We start from the raw sequence: 11,169 nt of genomic DNA, 5'->3' as shown, positions 1-11,169 counted from the left end.
CCTCTCAGTGCACAACTCTATCCTGACACACACAGGGCTGCGACGGGCCCGAGCTCACTTGGCTGCTGTTTCTGTTTCTGGATTCAGAGGCAGACCTCGATGGCATTAAGACAAGCCTGGGGAACGATCCACGTCTACAGTGACTCGCAGGAGACACGAAGCAAAGTTTGTTCTTCAAATGGATTTGATGCTACTGACAGCTTGCAGGACTCTCCGGGGTCCTCTGACTAGGGGAGACCCCTGTTCTGGCATGGCCAGATGGGAGTCCCAGACAATGGGCATGGGAAGAGATGAGACTCTGCTGCTTTGGTTTGCTTTTGTTTCTTTTGCTGTGCTTCTAAAGAAGTCTGTCTGAGGCGCCAGGGTGGCAGGATGCTTACGTGCTGAGCTGCTGACCACAAGACCCACAGTTGGAAAAGCACCAGCCACGCTGCAGGGGACAGTCAGGCTTTCTCCCTCGTAAGAGTGACAGCCTCAGAAACCCCCACAGCAGTCCTGCCCTGTCCTATCAGCCTTCTAGGAGTTGGAATCGAGTCAATGGCAGAGAGGGGTTTTCGGTTGGAGGGCAATTATCAGTGACAGACACAATGAATGGGCTCCAATCATAATCACTCATCCTGGAGATTCTGTGACGAGAGACAAGGCTTGAGAAGGGACTTTTACTCAACGCCTTATCACCCACACAGGAGTTACGGAGTGATCCCAACTTCGAACTCACAGACTTAAAGCTGTAGTAGCTACGTGTGCATACGCTGGAGTCAAGCTGTCTGAACGCGATCGTGGTGGAAAGTTGAGTAAGTTGCTTGTCTGTGGAGCCTCTGTTTCCTTGTCTGTTATAATGACCAGAGGGCTTTGTATATGTTATAATGACCAGAGGGCTTTGCATAGGATCAGTGCATCGCCCATAGTAGCCATTATTTTGTAATCTTGTAAAACGGTATTGTGAAAACCGCAAGGAGGCCAATCTGACCTCTTCTGACTATGCCAAGGAGAAAGAGAACCCAACTCCTCCCCAGCTCAAGGCCTATTTCCAGGAGCAAAGGTCAGGCATAGGCCACCCTCGATGACATCAACCACCCCTCTCACGACACTACTTCACTGCTGGGTTCGATAATCCATTGAAATGTCCACACAGAACTCACAGACAACACGCACAATTAAGGAGGTTTGTTAGGGAAGTTAATAGGTTACCACAAGCCAGGGTCGGAAGACATGAGGACACAGTCATGGTCCACAACAAGGCCTCTCCTCAGCCAGCAGCCACGCCTCTTTCTGCTCCTCAGCCCCGCAGCCATATGCTCCTTTGACCTTTGTTTCTGTGGACCAGGAAGCCTACCTGCCACTCCACCTCACCGGCTCGTGGTCTCAGGGGTATAGCCTCCCTGCTCTGTCATGATGTCTTCCCACCCCTATGCAAGCCAGCTCTGCCACCACTCTCCTGTAACTTGGTACTCAAGGGACCTTGGCCCACTTGACCCCAGCACCCTGACATCTATACTCGCCCTGCCCTGCCACCTGGTGTATCATTAGACACCCTGACCATTCCCCCTTCAATCTTGACCTCTTACACTTGACTAGTCAGTGGCTAGGGGGAAGAAACAAACTAAAGGGGCCACAGTTTGAGAAACCCAACGGGGAGTGTCGAATAAAGCCCCTCTCCTTCACGTGACTCCTCCGCTCTGCTGAGGGCAGGCCGTCCACGGGGTGAGGTTCAAGATCATCAATGTCATCAAGTGGGATTTGTTGGTGAATCAGAACAGGTACACACAGTGTCTCTAGTCCTATATGGGTACAAGAGAGATGCCAAGGTGGCTCTGTGGCTTAGGCGTGGTGGCGCTCCCTGCAAACCCACCAGCCACTGGGGAAAGACGAGGCTGTCTGGTCCTGTAAAGATTCGGTCTCAGAATCCCCCTGGAGGGCCCCCACGAGGCCGAATCAACTCAACGGCAGCAGCTCTGGCTTTGGGTCAGTGCAAGAAACCTTCCTCACGGAGGCCTTTTCAAGGATTTAAAAGCTGCCCGGCCAGCGAGGGAAGGGGATTGCGATGAGTTTGTTGCAAGCAGGGTTGGTTCAGTCAGCTCAAAGTGAGGGCAGATGTACCGAATGTTTAAGAGCAACGAGGACATGGGCAGCCCTGGTGACATCGTGGCTACACGCAGGGCTGCGAACAGCGAGGTCGTCAGTTCTTCGAGAAGAAAAACCCAGGCTCACTATGTGCTGGCGTCGTGGTCTCAGAAACACACCGGGCAGGCCTCCTCTGTCCTAGGGGTGGCTATGAGTGGGCATCGACGCGGTGGCGGGGCGTTTGAGAATGTTCTAGAGAAGGAGCCCTGGTGGCTGTCTGGTGAGTGTCAGACTGCTCATCCCAGGGGCTCCTCAGAGAGGAGATGGGGCTCTCTGCTCCCATCAAGATGGACACCTTTAAAACCCTGTCATGAGAGTGGACGGGAGGGCAGCGAGCTTCGTTTTTTGGTTTAGGAGTGGTCCATAAATTAATATTCCGAATCCAAGGAGTCCCTGATTCTGACTCTTCACCTCTTGGGAAGGGCAGGAGAGACTGGCAGCCTCCCTGGACTTGGTGTGGTTGTCTGCAGCTGAACCCTGGCCAGCGCAGCCTTAAAGGGAAGGTAGCAGGCACCCAGAGAGCCTTCGGGCCAAGAGAGTCATTCGTTCCTAGGGGCAGACACTCGGAGGTCAGGGATAGCTCTTGTTAGAAAGAGAAGTGGGGACAGAGAGGGGGTTGTATGGAGAATGAGACTTGGAAAATAGGCATGATTAGCATTACGACACACCCTCTGTGAAACAGGTAACCTGTGTGTGGTGCAGGTCCACTACCTTCCCACTGGGCTGAGAGAAGAAAGCTGTGTGTGCCAGGATTACATTTGTAAAGTCTTTACAAGACAGACCTTTACCCTTCACCTAACATAAAACTGATTGGTCTGGAAGCCCCGTGGTGATCAGTAACGCTCACCTCACTTACTCCCTGCCCTCCAGTCAGCCCTGACTCCTATCAGTCCTAGAGGACAGGTCGAACGGCCCCTGGGGGTCTCCGAGACTGTACGTCTTTATGGGAATATAAAGCCTCATCTTTCTCTCCAATCAACAAGCCAGGATCCACCTGATGCTGTGCTCCCTCATCTTCGGCAGATCTCCTGATGGCCTCAGATGGCTGTGCAGCCGTCAGCCAGCACATCCAGATACCAGATGGCAGAAAAGAGGCTTTTCGGAGATCCGAAACATTCCTTTGTATCTCCGTCTCATTGGCTCGAACCTAGGTATCTGACCACCTAATCTTTCTGCTGCTTACCTATGTGCCCAGAGGATCTGTTCGTACTAAAAGAAGAAGGAAAATATGGAGGGTAACAGTGGAATCCAGCACCTTGCATATGAAGAGAAAACGGTTACTATCTGAACTCCCACACCTATCCTCAAGATTGCTTTAGAACCAGAAATTATTTGTGTATGCATATTCTGCTGCATGTAAATAGTTTCTCAGGTCTCAGCTTCAACCTCACTTCCTCAGGAAACCCTCCCCATATCCGTTATCTGCATCAGGCCTTTGGCTGCACTCATGTTCCCATTGCTTCTTATGCTTTTTCTTCAAAGCACTGTGTGTGCTCAGCTGCTGCTGAGTCCACCTGCACGCACCACCACCCCGCCCCCTTAAGGTGACCCCAGGCACAGCATAATTAAATGCTAAGCATCCTCATGTCTGGTCATGGGTTGGCCCATTGTGATTCATAGGGTGCTCCTGGGCGGATCTTCAGATTTAGATCACTAGACCTTTCTGTTTGGTTGATCTTAGTCTGCAAGCTCAGCTGAGGCCCATTCCGCATCCTAGCAACACACTAGCCTCCACTGACATGCGTGGTGGCGCTGTAGTGTTTGGGCCAGGAACTCAACCCATGTCTAGGACATGCAAGGCAGGAATGCTACTGCTGAACCACCAATGTCTCCCTCAAAGCATTCTGCACCGCGGTAATTATTGGATTGTTTGTCATCCTTTGGAGGATTCTCATCACGGTAAACTAGACAGAACCTCCATGAGGGCAGACTCTCCTTTGGTACAATTGCTTCTTCAGTGTCCGATACCTCCTAGGCCCTCAGTAAATACTTGAATGCTACCATATTAGACAAGTCTCAGAGTCAGAGCCATGGACAAAAGGTCTTCATGGGCAAAAACTGACTTCTGTGATTGTTCTCAGGTCAGAACCAGATTCTCCTGTGCTGCACACCTGCCAGGATTTCGGCAACACCAGCGCCCAGGTCAACGGGCTGGGAAGGACATGGGTTGGAATGTCAAACCAGCCTTTCTGAGGAGGACTCCTCCTACAGCGACTCGTCTTTAGAATGCCTGCTCCAGCCAGACGCACCCCAGGAGGGCAGGGGAATAGAAACTGCAGGGCGGGTTCAGGGAGGGAAAGTAGGTCATCTTCCTTCCCCCAACCCGGCGCCATCCCCAGGCCCTAGAGGGGAAGGAAGAGTTCTGTGCTCCCTGATGTCACCGGCTGTGGGCGCGTGTGGTCACCCGTAGCTTTGTGAACACTACCCACCCCCCTCATTCTAAAAAAAAAAAAAGAAAGAAAATCGCCAAAAGACCAGTTCAGGCTATTTTCAGTCTTCAGGTGTTAGTCTGTTTTAGCTCCTCTCAAGCCCAGAGGCAGAACCCCCAATCCAAAAAGGTTCCCAAGTCCAAATGGTTCTCCATTTTCAAACATGTCCTGCTAGGGATGGAGTATTCCGTTCTCTAGAGGAAAGAACAAGAAGGGGAGAGAGCTGGGGGGTCTTGTGAGAGCATCAGCTCTGTGGGGGTTGAGGCATCAGTAACTGCTCATGAGAAGTTCTATGCAAACACTGCTGCCCCCCACTTCCCCAGCCTCAAAAGAGATGGGACATCAAGACTGAGAAACGAGGACAGCGATTGTTCCACCAACCTGTGTAGCTTTGTTTAGCTTGACCGGGCCTGGATTCTCAGAAGTTTGGCGTTAAGAAGTAGTAATCTCCCTGGATGAGATATAATATATTCGTCTCTATGACGAGATCTGCTATGAGTAGCCAATCAATGGAAAGAAGTTTCCTCAGGAGGGTGGCCTGCTTCCAATCTATGTGGAGAGTGTGGAAAAACCGGGTCTGGATCCTGCATGCGGTTTGTTGATCTCTGGGTCTTTGGACTTGCCCCAATATCCTGCCGCCTCGTTTGCTGATGCTGGGAGTTGTCAGTAGCCCACCATCTAACCCATTGACCTTGAATTCCTTTGCCTCTGCAGCCAGAAGTCTGCCATCTGACCTGCCTGTGGCCAGTTCATCAGCTCCTGGACCTACGTGAGTGAGAAGATGCTTCCAGCCTGATAGCTGACTTGGAACTTTGCCATTATTCCCTCGTTACAAACCTCTCTGTTGATACATACTGATGCTCCGCTGGCTTTGTCTCCTTAGAAATCCAACCAAAGACAAAGACTCATCTCTGTTTTTTTCAGACCAAAAAAGAAGAAAACTGCTTCATCCTGTCCCTCCAAATTAACTATTGTGATGTTTAGTCATAACATCTGGGCACATTTCCACCACTTCTCCTTCTCACTGAGAAGCTGAAAGTTCTGTGGGTGTGATTTGGGGGATTTTCTGGGTCACGTGTTGATTAGGCGGCGCTGAAATGATTAGGTACTGGAACCAGTTCCTCCTAGTTTGCAAGGGAAAATTATTAAATATTCAAGTATTTTGGGAGCCAGTGGTTAACACCATTGGTATGTTAAAATCGGCCATGATATTTACACTACAGCAGTTGGCTAATGCAAACCACTGGGATTTCCTCCCCCTAATATCCTTCACTGTAGAAACACAGGAGTCTGTTGCAGGAGTACTTGCTTTCCTGTCCATGCTGCTTACGTTTGTGATTTCCTACAGAGCAAGAGCAGTGGCTCCAACAGACTCTGTTCTGTGGGATTTCAGAGACAGTTTGTGCAGGAAGCCCTAGCCCGATCACAAGCCTTTCCGCACTACAAACCCACTGTCACAGGCCCCATCCCAGCGCACAGAGACCACAGGGCCAGGAAAACAGGCCCATAGGGTTTCCCAAGGCTGCATCAGTGTTAAGGACTGGGTGATTTATTTTAAGACAAGGACAGAAAGATAAAGGAATGGAGAAAGGTAGAATTCCATTAGAAGACCCCTTGGGCTGTGATCTGAAAGGTCAGCAGTTTGAGGGCCCCCCCTTCCCCCCTTCTGAGGACTGGCGCAGCATTCCTCGCTAAGGAGAAGCCCTGAGGAGTCTGGAGCAGGGGGAAGAGGACCACCAGGAGGGGAGCAAAGTTTAGGGTGTTTGATGCCTCCCCCTATGCACTTTTCAGTTCAGCATACACGTCATTGGGGGTGAACATTTTCTCTGTGGAAACACCAGTGGGTTCCACTCCTGCTCAGGGAACATAAGGAAGCTTCCTTCCACTTGCTGCTGTGCTAATGGACACCAATAGCATCGTCTCCAAGATCAGCAGGATCACTCTCTTGTGGGAAAAGGGAAGGAAGGAAAAGGTGGGAGGTGCCTTTCATGGTAATAAGTCAATGGACAAGTAGATATGGGCAGTCTGATCGTCAAAGCTTGGTGTCCTTCAAATCCCCTGATAAAAAGCGATGGGGGGGCCGGGGGAGGGAAAAAAGAAGAGCCGATACCAAGGGCTCAATAGAAAGTACATGTTTAGAAAATAATGATGGCAACATATGTACAAATATGCTCGATACAATTGATGTATGGATTGTTATAAGAGCTTTAAGAGGCCTCAATAAAATGATCTTTTAATTAAAAAAGAAGAGACCCAGGCTTGTCAGTTAAAGCCACAGGTGGTGTTTCTTTTTCAAATGGATCCCTGTGCTTCAATTTTCATTTTCAGAGGTCACACAGGGTTGGGGGGGTTAGGGGGGGACACTTGTTTTCCTGGTAATAAGGTGACCTTACATGTGCAGAGAGGAACCGCTGCAGGGGGGTTCCAGGCTGCGACCTTTTGGAAGCAGATCACCAGACCTGCCTTCCCAGGTGTCTTCCAAAGCTGGGCTCACGGGACCGCTTTCTGTCTGAATCGAGTAATGGCAACTAATGAAAACCATAAAGAGAAACCCCGGGTTCTTAAACTTTAATGGGCTGGCCAACTTGGGAGAGCAGGTGGTTTCCAGGAGTTGCCCTGAGATATTTAGATTCTGAAGAACTGTTATTATTTGTGCCATGAGTCCCCTTCATAGCAACGCTGTATGACAGGGCAGAACTGGCCCCTGGGGCTCCCAGGCTAGAATCATTATGGGAACCGAGCACCAGGACTTTTCTCCCCAGAGTAGCTGGTGGGTTCAAACTGCTGACATTTTGGTTAGCAGGCAAGTGCTTCATCATTGTGCCACCACGACTTCTTGGAAACCTGCAGAGGAGGCTAAGAAGGTGCCTCTTTCGCAACCCCACTCCCACCTCATGAATTCCCCACTGGTGCCTGATGACTGTACTTTGAGAAGCTGGTTGAAGAAGTGCTCAGCAGGGTGGGTCCTCATGGCAGAGCTATTGGAGGAGAGTCAACCTGACCCTTGAGTGGGCTCCTCCCCCAGCATCTGCCGGGTCACAGCTGTATGTGGGTCTGGCATTATTCCATGTGCTATGGGAGAGACATCAAAGAACATTCCATTTCTCATTACCTTGGTTGCTGTTAGGGACCATCTAGTTGGTATCAACTCATCACGATCCTACGTACAATAGAATGAACGCCAACTGGTCCTGCGCCATTCTCCATGTTGTTCTTACGTTTGCGCCCACTGTTGCAGCCCCTGTGTCCATCCAGCTCACCAAGGACCATCCACTTTGTCCTGCCGTCTCTCCACTTTAGCAAGCAGGATGTCCTTCTCCAGGGACTAGGCTCTCCTGACAACATGCGCAAAGTCCGTGAGACCAAGTCTTGCCATCCTTGCCTCTAAGGAGCATCCTGACAGATGTGTTTGTTGTTTTAGCAGTCGGGGTACTTTCAATGTTCTTTGCCAACACCAGAGTTCGAATGCATTGACTTTTTTCCTGCTTTCTTTATTCAATGGCCAACTTTCACATGCATATAAGGCAATTAAAAATATCATAGCTTGGATCAGGCACACCACAGTCCTCAAAGAAGGATTCTGGCTTTTCAGTACATTAAAGAGGCCTTGTGCTGCAGATTTCCTCAATGAAATGTGCAGTTCGATCTCTTGACTACTGCGTCCATAAGCATTGATTGTAAATCCAAGCAAGATAGAATCCTTGACAACTTCAATATTTTCTCCACTTATCACTACCTATTGGTCTAGTTGTGAGGATTTTGGTTTTCTTTACATTGAACTGCAATCCATACTGAAAGCTACCATCCTTGATTTTCATCAGTAAGTACTTCAAATCCGCCTCACTTTCAGCAAGCAAGTTTGTGTCAGCTGCATATCACAAGTTGTTCTGACATGCAGAACAATATGTTCCTCTGATCTTGGTGCCAAATTCTTTTTCATGTAATCTGGCTTCTCTGATTATTTGCTCAACATACAGATTGAATGAGTTTGATGAGTTCTGTTCACACAACTGCTTGACCAATGTACTAGTTCCTCATGAGCACCACGAAGTGTTCTGGAATTCCCATTCTTCTCAAGGTTACTTATAGTTTGTTATGATCCACATAGTCAAATGCCTTTGCATAATCAATAAATTACAAGTAAACATCTTTCTGGTATTCTCTGCTTTGAGCCAAGATCCATCTGACATCAGCAATGATATTTTTTGTTCCACATCCTCTTCTGAATCCAGCCTGAATCTCTGGTAGCTCCCTGTTAATGTACTCCTGCAACTGTGGTTGGATGATCATCAGCAAAATTTCACTTGCATGTGATATTAATGATATTGTTCTATAACTTGCACATTCTATTGCAACATCTTTCTTTGCGGATCGAGGGTGGAGCGTGGGAAAGGAGGCTCCGAGGAACAGCTGGCATGTCTTCACAGGACCAACAGAATAGCCCCAGGTCTCAGCCGCCACCAAGCCCTGCAGTCACCCTGTGGTCCTGGGAGGGGCAAAAAAAGAGATCACAGGAAGCCCTAAACGATGATCTCCATCACAAAGAGGTGGCCCCACCTGCAGGCAGAATGTCCCAAGTTTATGCCCAAGACAGCAGCAGCCTCCCCATCCAAGATTCTCCGATGGGAATCCAGGAATGGCAGTGAACTTATGTTCACACAAATGAAGGGAGACCCTTTCCCCAAGGGCTCCGGGCACCCATGAGAACCGCTCGAGAGCTGCTGCATGACTGTTCCTCTACTTGGAAGCGGCTCTTGATGGTTTCAATTTGTAAGGGCTCATGAAACCCATCCAAGACCTTCAGACCTCTTCCAGAGAGGGGATAGAGTGGGGACATGACCTCTCACAGATGGACCCACTCCAGAGAGGGGCTACGGATATACAGCGGTCACCACTTCCCCACCTCCACACAGCTCTTCCGGAAAGACAGCCCACTCTCCCTTACGGCCCAGCCCTGCCAGAGGAGACAAAGGAATGTGCAAGAGGGAAAGCTCCACCTCCGGCCCTCGCCCCCTGCCCATGCGCACATCTCACCTCGGTGGAGTTCTACTGCAGCCCTTCCTCGGACTGTGCTCTTTCTATTTCTAAACCACTTCCTGTTTCCTTTGCTAGATCATAAGCCGGGCTTATAGTTGCTGTGATTCATCCACCGGAAAGGTCCTGCTGATATCTCCCCTCAGAGACTGCGGCTGCCTCTCATTAAGGGAAGAGAGGCGAAGACTTGGGAGGTTATTGGTTTATCCTTATGAAAATACGCACCCCTTCCGAGGCCTTCAGGAATGCGGTGTCCCTGGGCCTGGAAGCCCGCCAGGCGTGCCTGGAAAAATCTGTGACTTCCTTGGTTTGCATTTCTCTCTCCGCTGTGCTGATGCTCAGTGTCCTTGGTTTCCAGGCGGGACGGGACAAGCAGAATTTTAGAAAACTGTGCCCAGCAAAACCAAACCTGACTGGAAACGTTGCTTTGCCAAGGGGTCAGGCCTGCAGACGATCATCAGGAAGCCACGACTGGTTCCCGAGGAAGACGTGAACAAACAGCCATCTGAATGCATCTCTTTGAGTGACCAGGTTTCAAAACGAGAAGGAAACCACAGCTCAGACGTGAGCCGATGATCAGCATCCTGAGTTCCCACGAAGAGAGACAGGAATGGACGTTGAACAATCACGTCACCTTCCCTTTATGATTTCTAAGCAGTGTACGCTTCCCCACGTCCCCTGCTCACTGGGGGAAGGTGATCCTTATGGGCCCTGAGCCCTCAGGTGTGCATTAAGGATAACAGTCCCTGCCTTGTCTCCTGCCCTCCAACATCAAGATAATCGACACTGATGGCGGCAATGTGCTATCTCCTCTTGTCCTGCTGCCTCACCGTGTGGCACCTCAAAGGTCATTCTGAGCCTCACCTGTCACCACCTTGGTCTTGCACCTGGGAGTCAGTGTCCACTTCTGCCTGTGGTTGTTGATGATACTTGAGGAAGGATGTTAGCTCGTAGCAGGTTAGAAACTGCTCGGGGACTCCCCCTTGGGTGGGGCCCAAGGGGTCTACCATCTCTGCCGAACCCTAGAAACAACTCTGCTCGTACTAAGGACAAGGTGCTTAACGGGGTGATTTGATCACACTCATGGGCGAAGTCCATGTTACCTCCCAACTCCATTCCCTGGTGGCTCTTTCCCTATGAGAATGTTCTCTATGTGGGAGCCCGCCCCAGATGCACAGCAAATGCAGGCCTCTGATCTTTCCCCCGTGAGCCTGAATGAGCCACACACTCGGGAAAGAGGCTGCCGCCAGAGGCTTGGAGCAGGGCGCCCAGGAGGATGACACCCACTGCTGACATCCGTAGCATGGAAGGAAAGGGTAGATGGAAGAAGAGAAAGGCCCAGAAACTCAGGCCAGCCTGGAGACAGGGGTAAGGCTGCTGTCTGGCAACCAATTGGACTCTCCAAAAAATTATGGTCTTGCTCCAAGCAAGTTGCTCTCCAAGAGAGAGACTGGTACTTTGGGTCTAGCTGTGCAGAGAAGTAACAATGCCCCATTGTTACAGGCTTACTGCAAATAGAAAATGAAAAATGCCATCGCTTTAGTTGGTACAGTGGGAAATGGAAATTCCCACTCCAATCTCC

Source organism: Echinops telfairi, unplaced genomic scaffold (assembly GCF_000313985.2).
Source record: "Echinops telfairi isolate 266 unplaced genomic scaffold, ASM31398v2 ScPeMD7_18;HRSCAF=68, whole genome shotgun sequence".
In the NCBI taxonomy this organism is placed as follows: Eukaryota; Metazoa; Chordata; class Mammalia; order Afrosoricida; family Tenrecidae; genus Echinops; species Echinops telfairi.
Note: the sequence above shows the minus strand (reverse complement) of the source record.